Genomic DNA, 15,547 nt, shown 5'->3' with positions numbered 1-15,547 from the left:
CGGCCAACCAACCGCTGCAGGCTCCTCTTACAGACGCATCAGGGGGCTACAAGGCCCGGCATCTCCCTTGGCCCTGGGTGTGGGTTTTACGAGACTGTGTCTTTTGTGACATCATAGCCCAACCATGTGAGAAGACGAGAAGGCCTCCCCTTTCTTCATTAATCTAAAAAAAGGAAAATGAGAATAGTCTGATTTCTGAAAGTTAAAGGACAAGCAGCATTGCATTCTGGGGGAACAATGCTGGCCACGGCCCCCAAACATTCACTACGCCTCTTCTATTTTCAGACCCTTATAAGTAGGTTATGTGGTGGGTATTGTGAGTTTTTTGTTTCTTGTTTTTCGTTTTTTTCTTGAGGCAGAGTTTCGCTCTTGTTGCCCAGGCTGGGGTGCAGTGGCGTGATCTTGGCTCACTGCAACCTCTGCCTTCCAGGCTCAAGAGATTCTCCTGCCTCAGCCTCCTGAGTAGCTGGGATTACAGATGCCCACCACTGTGCCTGGCTAATTTTTTGTATTTTTAGTAGAGAGAGGGTTTCACCATGTTGGCCAGGCTGGTCTCGAACTCCTGACCTCAGGTGATCCACCCATCTTGGCCTCCCAAAGTGTTGGGATTACAAGTATGAGCCACTGCGCCCGGCCAGTTTCTTCATTTTACACACGGTCACACTGGAGCCTAGAACAGTGAAGTCACTTGTCATATAGGCAGTTAAGTGGAGAACCAGGTTTTAAAATCAGGTGAGAAAACCATCATTGTTAACTGAGTACCACCTGTGCTAAGCCTGCCACGGGCACGTCCTTGCAGCCTCATAACAGTGGAAGGTCTATATCCTGAATGTGCCCATTTTATAGATAAGGACACTGAGGAGAACAGACTTACCCAGGCTAACACAACAGCTCAGCCCGTTTCAGGCGCTGGTCAGTGCGTGTTCTTTGCCACCAGCCTGTCACTCCAGTAGCTGCTCCAGAAACGGTGGCTGTGGCTTTTATCCACAAACTGGCATCCACAGAGGAGCCCCAAGAAGGAGGTTGGGGCCAGCTCATAAAAAGCCTCAATGCCAAGCCAAGGAGTGAATGCCTCCAGCCATTTTTAGAACAAAGTCAAGTATAAATTTACAGAGAAAAAATTCAAAGACAGTTGGATGTTGTCCTGTTGGTAAGGAGAGGAAGGGAAAGGTTTTTGTTTCGGGGAAATGGGAACCAGCCCACGACTGCACACATGAGCTCTCATGGAAACCTGACCCCCAGCAGCTTTTGAGGGTTCTTGATTTTTTTTTAATCTGTCTTGGGCTTTATTATTTTTGGCAAAAGGTACTTCAAACAAGGGAGGGCCTGGACGGAGGAGGGCCAGGTCTTCTTACTGACCTAGTCTACAAAGGCAAAGGAGGCTATCTCGGGTGTTCCTGAACAGCGTGACACATGAAGGGGCTTTGGCTACCCCTTGGGTTCCTCCCTAGAGACTTACAGCTCTTAAATTTAATCTGCTCTCTCGGGGGCAGGGCAGGTGTAGAGAATGGAGCTCCTGCCTTGGGGGCAGTACTAAAGGTGGAGCTGGGGGATTTTCCTGGGAATGATTTGAGGGCTCCTGAAAGGCCACGTGTTCCAAAGTGCCTTTTCCTCTGGGACAAGATGGGAAGCTGCTGTCGGGACAGGACACGGCACCGGATGGCTGGCAGAGAGCCCTGGCTGGGAGTCAGGGAGCCCTGGGTTGGAATCCAGCCCCACCTTTCATGCCACAGGTTTGCTCAAGTTCTCTCTCCTTCAGGGTAGGGCTGTGAAGTCCCTCTTACAGCCAAGAACATGCAGCTTAGTGAGGACGAGACCCGCCTAGAGCTTTACCACTAATCCCCTCTTCCCCCAGAGCCCCAAGGCCCCAAGGCCGGCATTACTCCTCCCCACTACAGGTGATGGGCCTCAAGTTCAGAGCGCTTCAGCAACCTGCTCAGGGTCACGTCTCTAACAGGCAGTAGAGTCAAGGTATAAACCGGATCTGCTGCTGTACCGAAGTCCCAAACTAACTGTTGGTAGGAATCTTGTAACCAGTCATGTTTTCTTCCTTGTTTTGGCCGCTGGGAAGCTCAAAGTCAAATTTGAGACTCTTTTTTTAACAATTGTGCTGAGTCTACTACTAGACTCACTTCATTCTAGCTTTCTGCTTTTACCTTTATCCTAATCTTTTTATTTTTATTCTGTTGTACTTTATCTATTATCTATTTTTGTAAGTTGCCAAGATACCTGTTTTGCAACAAGATGGGATATATCTAAATAAAGACATGTTCAAAGGTTTGATTCAAAAGGCTGGACTAAATGCTGTGGTCCATATCCTTATCACAACACATACATTTAATAACTTTTAAAATAAATAGTTTGTCAGCCGGGCACCATGGCTCATACCTGTAATCCCAGCACTTTGGGAGGCCGAGGCGGGCAGATCACCTGAGGTCGGGAGTTCGAGACCATCCTGACCAACATGGGGAAACTTTGTCTCTACTAAAAATACAAAAATTAGCTGCACATGGTGGCGCACACCTGTAGTTCCAGCTACTTGGGAGGCTGAGGCAGGAGAATTGCTTGAACCCAGGAGGCGGAGGTTTCAGTGAGCCGAGATCATGCCACTGCACTCCAGCCTGGCGCCTGGTGATGGAGTAAGAGTCTGTCTCAAAAAACAAACAAACAAAAAAAATTAGAGGACACTTTATAAGCTGGTAGCAAAAACAACAACAAAACCCGCTTTTTTTTTTTTTTTTTTTTTTTTGGTTTTTTGGTTTTTTTGAGACAGAGTCTCACTGTGTCACCCAGGCTGGAGTGCAGTGGTGTGATCTCGGCTCACTGCAACCTGCACATCACAGATCCAAGCAATTCTTCTGCCTCAGCCTTCTGAGCAGCTGGGATTACAGATGCGTGCACCACGCCCAGCTAATTTTTGTATTTTCAGTAGAGACAGGGTTTCACCATGTTGGTCAGGCTGGTCTCAAACGCCTGACCTCATGATCCTCCTGCCTCAGCCTCCCAAAGTACTGGAATTACAGGAGTGAGCCACTGCACCAGGCCAAAAAAACACTTTTAAACAAATGTTTAAGGAGGAACCTGTGTATTACAACAGTACAAAGGAAGCCATCGGCAATGACCACAAGCTGGGATACTACATTGATAATAAGCACCACTGGTGCCTTCTGATGGAGACTTTATCTGCTGGGCCTCAGGCCCCATAGCCCTTTGTTAAAAAACAAGATTAGAGGCTGAGGATGGTGGCTCACACCTGTAATTCCAGCACTTTAGTAGGCTGAGATGGACAGATCACCTGAGGTCAGGAGTTTGAGACCAGCCTGGTTAACACAGCGAAACCCCATCTCTACTAAAAATACAAAAATTAGCCGGGCGTGGTGGTACGTGCCTGTGATCCCAGGTACTTGGGAGGCTGAGGCAGGAAAATCACTTGAACCCGGGAGGCAGAGGTTATAGTGAGCCAAGATCGCGCCACTGCACAGCCTGGGTAACAGACCAAGACTCCATCTCAAAAAAAAAAAAAAAGGAAGACCAGCAAGTGTTTAGGGGACGTCAAGGGTACAGTGGACAGCAAGGGGCAGCACATGCACATTGTCCTTGATATACTCAAAGAGATAGAATGAAAAGGGAACAGCTTTCTCCCGTATGATTCAGGCTGTCACATGGCAGCTTAGGTACCACGGAGGAGCTGTCTCAACTACCCACCGGTAGACTTGGATTAGGGCCAACTCCACCCCCACATACACAGACGCACAGATGCCCACAGACACACTCACTGAGCCAGGCCTCCCTCCCCAGCCTCCCTCAGCAGGAGACCAGATTTGGCAAACCTGGGCATTGTCCCTGTAGCCCCTGGCAATGAAGGGGTCCTGCTCTCCACAGACCAACCAGAAGTGCAACAGCAACGCCACTCCACCACAGCCATGCCCACTGGAGCCACACCCTTCTCACCCTGCACACACCCCTGGGGCCCACTCTAGTCCCATGCAAGCCAAATGGCTGGGCTTTGGGTGACCTGGATCATGGCAACTCTCCCTGGGCCCTTCACCAGCCTGTCCCATCTGCTCCCCACTACTCCGTCTTTCCTGGCTTAAGACTCCAGCCAGAGGCCCGGCGTGATGGCTCACACTGGTAATCCCAGCATTTTGGGGGCCAAAGCTGGAGGATCACTTGAGCCCAGGAATTTTAGATCAGTCTGGACAACAGAGTGAGACCCTGTCTCTGTAAAATATTAAAAAATTAGCCGGGCATGGTGGTGCGTACCTATAGTCCCAGCTACTCAGGAGGCTAAGGTGGGAAGATCACTTGAGCCTGGGAAGTCAAGGCTGCAGTGAGCCCAGACTGTGCCTCTGCACTCCAGCCTGGAAAACAGAGCAGGACTCTGCCTTTTTTTTTTTTTTTTTTAGATGGAGTCTTGCTCTGTTGCCAGGATGGAGTGCAATGGCACGATCTCAGCTCACTGCAACCTCCGCCTCCCAGGTTGAAGTGATTCCCCTGCCTCAGTCTCCCAAGTAGCTGGGACTACAGGTGCACACCACCACACCTGGCTAATTTTTTGCAGGACCCCATCTTAAAACAACAACAACACAAAGCTCCAGCCAGCAGGGCCCCTCTCCCTGGTACACGAGTGCCTTTACCTACGCATGGCTACCTCCCTACCGGCACTCAGGTCCCTGCTAAAATGTCCCCGCCCACGCTAAAGTTGGCCCCAGTCCCATGCTCTCACGTCTCCTTTCACTAATTACTATTAACTTTTTTTTTTGAGATAGAATGTTGCTCTTGTCATCCAGGCCAGAGTACAGTGGTGTGATAGCTCACTGCAACCTCCACCTCCTGAGTTCAAGAGATTCTCCTGCCTCAGCCTTCCGAGTAGCTGGGATTACAGGAACCCACCACCACGCCTGGCTAATTATTGTATTTTTAATAGAGATGGGTTTTCACCATGTTGGCCAGGCTGGTCTTGAACTCCTGACCTCAGAGGGTCCACCTGCCTCAGCCCAAAGTGCTGGGATTACAGGCGAGAGCCACCGTGCTGGGCCACTAATTACTATTAATTTATGAGTTTACCTGTGTCACACCCATCTCCCCTCACTGCAGTCTGAGTGCTCTGTGACAACAGACCTTGTTCCCCACTGTGTCAGCACCCAGGAGACTCTCAACAAATGTCCTCAAATAACCACCTGATGTGTGTTCAGACCTTGGGCAAGTTCATACATGACCTCCTGAGCCAGCCACGCTTGGCTCTGAAGCCATGGCCGCTGCCCAAGCTACACTTCCTTCATTTATTGGTGCAGCAATATTTGTTAAGTCAGGTTCCACACAGAAATATCTAGAATGCCATCTCAGATCATGGAGGCTGGAGAGCAGGCAGGATATTACCAGTGACTCTCTTCATCTTGCAGTTCTAGGAAAATGAGAAAACCCGTCTTCAGAGAAAAACACCTGCCTAAAACCCCCACCCTGGTCTGTAACCGGGGGCTTGAATGGCAAAAAAAAAGAGTTGTGGCCTTTCTCTTGTCTGTGGCAATAACACAGCCCTGGGTACAGCAGGCACACGGCTGTGTCCTGGCAAGTCTGTGTTCCACAGAAGCTGAGGCCATAGAGCTCTGTGGGCTTGGGGGCTGGACGGGCTTATCTCTGACCCTTAGCTTGGTGGACAACATCACATGCCAGAAAAAGCAGTCACCAGGTGATCGTGTGTAAGCTCTTAGCCTGAGGTCCAGTGCGTGGTGGGCGTTCAGGAAGCGGTGGCTACTCTCAGGGTTGTGGCCAGGTAGTTCCCTGCTCAGAGAATCTGCTGGCTGTCCTGGCAGGTCTGTATGTCACGCACCGTGGGCTGCGCACCATGACCCATACCTTCCATGTGCCAGGCTCAGAGGCACCAAATTCAGTAAGACCCATCCCTGCCCTTGAGAGCCTGCTGGGAGTGGGGAAGCCACACTCGACAACACCCTCTTGGTGAGCTTACTGCCTGAAGACTGGAGAGCCCGGGGGCTCCACATGCCTTGCTAAGGAGTGTGGGCTGCTCCTGGAGCCACAGGCACCATGGGAATCCCCACAGGAGCCACGGAGCGGTCCACACCTCCCAACCAGCTTCCAGATCTGGGCAAGGGAGCCTCCCCTGGTCACCTCGAGTGGTACAGTCCTCGAGTGGTACAGTCCTCGAGAGGGACCTCTTTAGACATTTTTCCTGGGACTTCAAGGCCCTAAATCTCCCTGTGGCCAGGGTGGGAAAGGAATGAATAGGAACCATCCGCAGGAGCTAAGTGGACCGAGCCTTCACTCCGAGCCAGGTATGGTGGAGTCTTTATGGCACTACTTCATTAAATCCACCCGGTAACCCTATGAAATAGGTACTGTTGCTGTCCACGTTCCACAAGTGCGGAAACTGAGGCACAGGCTGCTACAGTGTTCAAGGCCACACAGCTGGAAGTGGCTGAGATGCAGTGCCACCCTCTCAAACACTGTGGCAATGGTCCCCAACCTCAGCTTACATAGGTTCACGTCAGAATCACTGGAGAATGTCAAAAGGTGCTGTGCTCGGATGCCAGTCTGTGGGAGTGAGGACAGAAATTTGGAGGGTTTTATTGATTTTTATTTATGTGCGTATTTATTTCGAGACTGAGTCTCACTCTGTTGCCCAGGCTGGAGTGCAATGGTGTAATCATGGCTCACTGTAGCCTTGACCTCCCAGGCTCAGGCTATCCTCCAGCCTCAGCCTCCCACGTAGCTGGGACAACAGGTGCACCACCATTCCCAGCTAAGTTTTTTTATAATTTTTTTTAATAGAGATGAGGTCTCACTATGTTGCCCAGGCTGGTCGAAAACTCCTGACTTCAGGTTATCTTCCTGCTCGGCCTCCCAACGTGCTGGAATTACAGGCGTGAGCCACCATGCCCAGCCATTTTGGATGGGATTGATTGATTTTGAGACGGAGTCTCACTCTGTTGCCAGGCTGAAGTGCAGTGGCACAATCGCAGCTCACTGCAACCTCCGCCTGCTGGGTTCAAGCCATTCTCCTGCCTCAGCCTCCCGAGTAGCCGGAAGTACAGGTGCCTACCACCAAACGGCTAATTTTTGTATTTTTGGTAGAGATGGGGTTTCACTATGCTGGCCATACTGGTCTTGAACCCCCAAGTGCTGGGATTACAGGTGTGAGCCACCACGCCCAGCCTGTTTTGGGTGGGTTTTAAAAGTTCCCCAGGAGATTGTGCCATGCATTCTGGGTAGAGGCTGCCTGCCCTTCACCCTCCTGCAACTCAGAAGGAGCACCCCGTAGCTCATATGGACCTGGCATGGCAGGGCGGTTCTGGGGGCTATTGCATGCACCACAGAAGGTCAGAGAAAGAAGAGGCCTGTCAGACGCCAGGCACACCCAGTAAAGCATCCTCTGGCTTGGCTGCTGCGGGAGAAGGAACCGAGAGCAGGCCCTAGCCAGGCGTGATAGCCTTTCCCACCATGGGGTGTCTGTATGAGTGAGGGTGTTCCCAAGACACAGAGCACAAAGGCTCCCTCTGGCCCCAGGCAGTGCCCAGACACTGCCCTGCCCACCCAGCCAGCCTGAAGTCAGCCTACATCCGGGGCCAGACCCTTAACCCCCCACATTCCTGCAGGGACCCCGTGAGGCAGGAACAGACAGGGCTTTCAGAATGCGCGCCGCTGGTGGGATGAATTATCACCGAGAATTATCTGCCATGAGAGCCGGCTGGCATTTCACGTGCCAAAGGTTGGCTGGCCCCTCCCTGGCCCTGGCTGCTTGGCTCCAGGGCCCTCATTCCAATTTTGCAAGGACAGAAACTTTATTCTCTTCCACGAGAGGCCTCTGCCCCTCACCATCTGTGCAAATCTTCCCTCTCCCAGCTGCCCCGACCCCCATCCAGGGCCAGAGCCTTCCCTCCTCATGGCTCAGCACCAGAGCAGATTAGAAAAGGGTGATTCAAAAGTCAAGTTTCCCAGGTCTGTTTCAGCCACAGATTTTATAGACGGGGAAAGTCACTGCTACTAACATGTCCACCCCTAATCTGTTGTAGCTCTTCTGCAAGAGTCCCTGCAAACCGCTGTTGCAGCCTGGGCAAGCTCGTTTTGGAAGGAACTTATCTGAGTTTCTTGGAGCCCAACAGCCTTCAGTCTGAATCCTGGTCCTGTCACCTACCACCTGTGGAATTTGTCCCTGCTCTGCTTGGTGTCTCTAATCTCAGTTTCCTTTTTTATTTTTATTTTTATATTTTTTAGACAGCATCTTGCTCTGTCTTCCAGGCGGGAATGCAGTGGCGTGATCTAGGCTCACTGCAGCCTCCACTTCCCTGGCTCAAGTGATTCTCCTGCCTCAGCCTCCCGAGTAGCTGAGATGACAGGTGCCTGCCACCACACTTGGCTAATTTTTGTAATTTTAGTAGAGACAGAGTTTTGCCTTGTTTGCCAGGCTGGTCTTGAACTCCTGACCTCAAGTGATCCATCCGCCTAGACCTCCCAAAGTGCTGGGATTACAGGCATGAGCCACTGCGCAAAGCCAGATTCTTCATTTGTCAAATGGGCATGACAACCTTGATCTCCCAGGAACATTGTAATGTTAAAATGAGGTCACAGACATGAAAAAAGTCCATAAATGGGAACATGGAGGGCACTTAGAAAACTGCGGCAGGGTGCAACATACATGGTATCAAAGACTGACTTAGGGTATCACCCTCAGGCTGACCTACAGCATCTCAGTTGGGGCAGACCCAGAGTGAACTGTTAGCAAGCACAGGCATATCCTCACAAGTGATGCCTCTCCTTGCCTTATCTAACAGAAAACAGAAAGGGCAAATTTCATTCATCCATGTGTCTACTCAGGTTGATTAGTAGTGACTGTCTATGTGACCTGCCCAGTGCAAGCAAGGACTCAGCGATTAACAATGTCTGCTGAGAAGAAGAAGTTAGGGTGGTGGAATGTATGCTACGTTTTGCCATTTCTATTCTAGGACAAGATCTCTTACCTGGATTTGTGTGACAGCCTCCACACTGATCTCTCTGTTCCTTATATCTTCCCATACTTTGATCCTCAACTTCTGCTGCTTGAGTGAATTTTCTGAGATAAAAATCTGACCAAGCCTGACGCGGTGACTCATGCCTATAAGTCCAGCACTTTAGGAGGCTGAGGTGGGAGGATTGCTTGAGGCCAGGAGTTCAAAACCAGCCCAGACAACAGAACAAGACTCAAAAAAAAAAAAAAAAAAAAAAGGCTGGGCGTGGTGGCTCATGCCTGCAATCCCAGCACTTTGGGAGGCCAAGGCGGGTGGATCACGAGGTCAGGAGATCGAGACATCCTAGCCAACATGGTGAAACCCATCTCTACTAAAATACAAAAAATTGCTGGGCATAGTGGCAGGTGCCTGTAGTCCCAGGTACTCGGGAGGCTAAGGCAGGGGAATTGCTTGAACCCTGGAGGCAAAGATTGCAGTGAGCCGAGATCATGCCATTGCACTCCAGCCTGGGCGACAGAGCAAGACTCCATCTCAAAAAAAAAAAAAAATTAATTAACTGGGTGTGGTGGCACACACCTGCAGTCCCAGTTGTTTGGAAGGCTAAGGTGGGAGGATTGCTTGAGCCCAGAAAGTTGAGATTGCAGTGAGCTACGACTCCACCATTGCACTCCAGCCTGGATGACAGAGTGAGACCCTATCTCCTAGAAAAAGAAAAAGAAAAATCAGGGCTGGACACAGTGGCTCAGGCCTGTAATCCTAGCACTTTGGGAGGCTGAGGTGGGTGGATCACTTGAGATCAGGAGTTCGAGATCAGCCTGGCCAATGCGGTGAAACCCCATCTCTACTAAAAATACAAAAATTATCTGGGTGTGGTGGCACATGCCTGTAGTCCCAGCTACTCAGGAGGCTGAGGCAGGAGAATTGCTTGAACCTGGGAGGCAGAGGTTGCAGTGAACTGAGATCACGCCACCGCACTCCAGCCTGGGTGACAGAGAGAGACTCCATCTCAAAAAGAAAAAGAAATCTGATCCTTTGTATTCGTCTCTTCTCAGGTCGCTATAAACAAATACCCAGCTAGGCATGGTGTCTCATGCCTGTAATCCCAGCACTTTGGGAGGCCAAGGAGGGTGAATCACTTGAGATCAAGGAGTTCAAGACCAGCCTGGGCAACATGGTGAAATCCCGTTTCTACTATAAATACAAAAATTAGCCAGGCATCATGGTTCACACCTGTAATCCCAGCTGCTTGGGAGGCTGAGGCAGGAGAATCGCTTGAACCTGGGAAGCAGAGGTTGCAGTGAGATCGTGCCCCTGCACTCCAGCCTAGGCAACAGAGCAAGAGTCCACTTGGGGGGAAATAAAAGGCCGGGTGCGGTGGCTCATGCCTGGAATCCTAGCACTTTTCGAGGCCGAGGCGGGTGGATCACCAGCCGAGGTCAGGAGTTTGAGACCAGCCTGGCCAGCATGGCAAAACCCCAACTCTACTAAAAATACAAAAATTAGCCAGGTGTAGTGGTGGGCGCCTGTAATCCCAGCTACTGGGGAGGCTGAAGCAGGAGAATCACTTGAACCTGGAAGGCAGAGGTTGCAGTGAGGCGAGATCGCTCCACTGAACTCCAGCCTGGGCAACAGAGTGAGTAAGACTCTGTCTCAAAAAAAAAAAAAAAAAAGAACTCATTCACCATCATGAGGACAGTACCCAGGGAATGGTACTGAACCAGTCACGAGAAATCTACCCCCATAATCCAATCGCCTCCCACCAGGCCCCACCTCCAGTACTGAGGATTACAACTCAATGTGAGATTTGCGCAGGGATGTGGATCCAAACCATATCACCTTTTACTCCATGACCTGTCACCACCCCAGGGCTCCCCGCATTGCTCTGAGGATCAAATCCATGCTCTCGTGGGTGAAATGCAAGGCCTCCATTCACCTCCTCAGTCTCATTTCTGTCTACTCACTTCCAAACATCTGAACCTCAAACCCCATTAATCTGAGGATCTTCAAGAACCAAGATGTAAGGATTGGAAGCAGCTGGGAAAGTCAAACTGCAAACCGCGTTCCTGATGCACAAGACCAGATCAGGATCAGACGAGCGGCAAAGAAGAGACCTCGCTTCATTTGCTACCAGTGAGTTTCACAAACCAGAAGGGAGACTTTTTTTTTTAAGACAGTCTTGCTCTGTCACCTATGCTGAAGTCCACTGGTGCTATACTCGGCTCACTGCAACCTCCACCTCCCTGGTTCAAGCAATTCTCCTATCTCAGCCTCCCGAGTAGCTGGGATTACAGGCACCTGCCACCACGCCTGGCTAATTTTTGTATTTTTAGTCGAGACGGGATTTCACCACGTTGGCCAGGCTGGTCTCAAACTTCTGACCTCAGGTGATCTGCCCACCTCAGCCTCCCAAAGTGCTGGGATTACAGGCGTGAGCCACTGCGCCCGGCCTACTATTTATTTTAGAGACAGCGTCTCACCCTGTCGCCCAGGCTGGAGTGCAGTGGGGCAATCATAGCTCACTGCTGCCTACAACTCCCGGGCTCAGGTGATCCTCCCACCTCAGCCTCCCAAGTAGCTGGGACTACAGGTGCGCACCACCATACCCAGCCTGATAGCTGCTTTAACGAAAAATATCCAAACAGCCTTTTGGGTTTTTTTTGTTTGTTTAACTTTTTACTTTGACATAGTGTCAGTAATAGAAACGGTGCAAGAATAGTACAAGGGGCTCCGCTAGACTCTTCCCCAGGTTCACCAGTTATTCACATTTGCTGTATTTGCTTTGTCATTCTCTTTTTTTCTGAACCATTTGAGGGTGGGTTGCAGATATGATGACCCTTTGCCCGTAAATACTTCAGGTGCATTTCCTAAGAACGTGGACATTAATCACAGCACAATTAGCAAAATCAAGAACTTTAGCACTGATGGGGCCGGGCGTGGTGGCTCACACCTGTAATCGCAGCACTTTGGGAGGCCGAGGTGGGTGGATCACTTGAGGTCAGGAATTTGAGACCAGCCTGGCCAACATGGCGAAACCTCGTCTCTACTAAAAATACAAAAATTAGCCGGGCGTGGTGGCACTTGCCTGTAGTCTCAGGTACTCAGAAGGCTAAGGCAGGAGAATTGCTTGAATCTGGGAGGCAAAGGTTGCAGTGAGCCAAGATTGCACCACTGCACTCCAGCCTGGGCAATAGAGAGAATCTGTCTTGGAAAAAAAACCAGAACTTTAACATTGAGGTAATATATTAGTCTTAATGTACAGATCTTATTCAGATTTGGCTGTCTGTCTCAATAATGCCTTGTTTTTGTTTTTGAGACACAGTGTCACTCTGTCGCCCAGGCTGGAGTGCACTGGTGTGATCTTGGCTCATTGCAACCTCCACCTCCTGGGTTCAAGCGATTCCCATGTCTCAGCCTCCCAAGTAGCTGGGATTACAGGCCTGTGCCACCACGCCCGGCTAATTTTTGTATTATTAGTAGAGATGTGATTTCGCCATGTTGGCCAGGCTGGTCTCAAACTCCTGACCTCAAGTGATCCACCCGCCTTGGCCTTTCAAAGCATTGGGCTTACAGGTGTGAGCCACCACGTCCGACTTCAATAATGCCTTTAGAGCAATTTTTTTCTTTGTTCAGGATCCAATCCAGAACAGCACATTGCATTTGACTGTCATGTCTCTTTACTCTCCCTTAACTCTGAAACAGTTCCTCAGCCTTTGTCATTTATGACATTGTCGTTTTTGAAGACTACAGGCCATGTATGTTTTAGAATAGTCCTTGATTTTTATTTGTCAGATGTTTCCCCGAGATTAGATTCAGGTTATGTATCTTTCATGGCGAAACCGCAGAAGTGACATTAGGTCCTTCGCAGTGCATGATATGAAGGAGCACATAATCTCAGTGTGTCCTATCCTTGGCAATGGCTTACCTTGATCACTTGGTTGCAGTAGTGTCTGCCAGTCTTTATTTTTTTGAGACACAGTCTTACTTTGTCGCCCAGGCTGGAGTGCAGTGGTGCAATCTTGGCTCACTGCAACCTCCACCTCCCAAGCTCAAGCCATCTTCCCACCTCAACCTCCCAAGTAGCTGGGACTACAGGTGCACACTAACATGCCTGGATACTTTTGGCATTTTTTTTGTAGAGATGGAGTTTTGCCATGTTGCCCAGGCTGGTCTTGAACTCTTGGGCTCAAGTGATCTGCTTGCCTCAGCCTCCCAAAATGTTGAGATTACAGACATGAGCCACCACGCCTGACCTTACCAGTCTTATGTACTGTAAAATTACTTTTTTCTCTTTATAAATAGTAAGTCATTTGTTGGGGAGTACATTGAGACTGTATTGATATTCTATTTCTCATCTAACTTTCATCCTCTAATTTTAGCATCTATTGGTGATTGTTGTCTATATTAATTATTACTCTGATGTAACAAAGTTGTGATTTTTGTCTGGGCATGATGGCTCAAGTCTGTAATCCCAGCACTTTGGGAGGCCGAGACAGGAGGATCACTTTAGCCAGGAACTTTGAGACCAGCCTGGGCAACATGGTTAAACCTAGTCTCTAAAAAAAGATACAAAAACAAGAACTAGCCATGTGTGGTGGTGTCCACCTATAGTCCCAGCTACTTGGGAGGCTCAGGTGGGAGGATCGCTTGAGCCTGGGAAGTAGAGGCTGCAAAAAGATATGTTATTTAAAATTTATAAATATGGAGATGCTTCATTTGAAATTTTAGCTTGTTTTAGTTCTATTGGAAATAACAGGTAAGTAAATTTTCTTTTTCTTCACTCTCAGTTGTCTTGTTGTCATTTCCTTTGTTTCAATGAAGAAAATTAACCCGTTTATATATAGTAGGGCTAGTATGTTTGGTCATTTTCTAGGCACCTTGCTTGTATTTATTTGTTTGTCTCCTTAATATGAATGGAGCAGAATTAGGAGCCCTTCTATCTGCCAATGCCTAACATCTGGTCTGGGGCATAGTAAATGCTCACCAAATGTTTGTAGAAAACTGACAGTTCAATAAATGGCTTTACCTTGTCGCTGGATAGATAGACACAGGGTCTTGCACTGTGATTATAATGATAACTATCACAGGAGTTACCATTAAGTTGAATAATTATGAATAGCCTTAGCAAAGGGCCTGGATATGGTAATCCTGGAATAAATTGTGTCTGTTATTTATCAAGCATTGACTAAGACCCAAGCATGCTGCTATACAATCTTATTTAATCCTCACAAGAACCCTATTGTACAAGGCTGGGCGTGGTGGCTCACACCTGTAATCCCAGCACTTTGGGAGGCTGAGGCAGGAGGATCATTTGAGGTCAAGAGTTTAAGACTAGCCTGGCCAACATGGTGAAACCCCATCCCTATTAAAAATAGAAAAATTAGCTGGGTGTGGTGGCGTGCACCTGTAGTTCCAGCTACTTGGGAGGCTGAGGCAGGAGAATTGCTTGAGCCCAGTAAGCAGAGGTTGCAGTCAGCCAAGACTGCGCCACTGCACTCCAGCCTGGGTGACGGAGTGAGACTTTGTCTCAAAAAAAAAAAAAAAGAAAGAAAGAGGGCCAGGCGCGGTGGCTCACGCCTGTAATCCCAGCACTTTGGGAGGCTGAGGCGGGTGGATCACGAGGTCAAGAGATCAAGACCATCCTGGTCAACAAGGTGAAACCCCGTCTCTACTAAAAATACAAAAAATTAGCTGGTCATGGTGGTGCGTGCCTGTAATCCCAGCTACTCAGGAGGCTGAGGCAGGAGAATTGCCTGAACCCAGGAGGTGGAGGTTGCGGTGAGCCGAGATCGCGCCATTGCACTCCAGCCTGGGTAACAAGAGCGAAATTCCGTCTCAAAAAAAAAAAGAAAAAGAAAAGAAAAGAAAAAGAATCTATTGTACAGATGGGGAATCCTGGAGCTATGAGAAGTTCTTACGACAAGAAAGCAGTTGAGTTGGGATTTGAGTCTAGATCTGACTTCAAAATCCATCCTTATCTGCTATATGTCCCTACCTCCAGATATTGTCTTCATGAGCAGCAGGGGAGTTTTAGAACCTCTGAAGCACTTGCTCACAGGGTCAAGGTTGCAGGACCCAGCTGCCAGATGGGTACCCGAAAATCCATGGCCAGAATGGAGGCTGATCCTGGGAGTTAGGTTCACTGCAGGGATAAGGAAGTCTCCTTTGATGGCCAAGAAGTCTACCATGATATTATGTCTCCCTCATCAAAAGTAGCTTGGGGCCGGGTGCAGTGGTTCACCCCTGTAATCCAGCACTTTGGGAAGCTGAGGCGGGTGGATCACCTGAGGTCAGGAGTTCGAGACCAGCCTTGGCAACGTGGTGAAACCTGGTCTGTACTAAAAATACAAAAAATTAGTCAGGCATGGTGGTGGATGCCTGTAATCCCAGCTACTCAGGAGGCTGAGACAGGAGAATCACTTGAACCCAGGAGACGGAGGTTGCAGTGAGCTGAGATCGCGCCACTGCACTCTTGGGCAACAAGAGTGAAACTCAATCTCAAAAAAAAGAAGTAATTTGGATTTAAAAGATTTGACCAAAGTGTGGGGAAGTGAACATTCTCGTGCCCTGCTGGTGGGATCACAAAT

The sequence above is a fragment of the Aotus nancymaae genome, unplaced genomic scaffold (assembly GCF_030222135.1).
Source record: "Aotus nancymaae isolate 86718 unplaced genomic scaffold, 86718_ANA_hifiasm-v0.15.2.pri h1tg000003l, whole genome shotgun sequence".
Taxonomy (NCBI): domain Eukaryota; kingdom Metazoa; phylum Chordata; class Mammalia; order Primates; family Aotidae; genus Aotus; species Aotus nancymaae.
The sequence above is the reverse complement of the archived record's forward strand: the minus strand, read 5'-3'. Positions refer to the sequence as shown.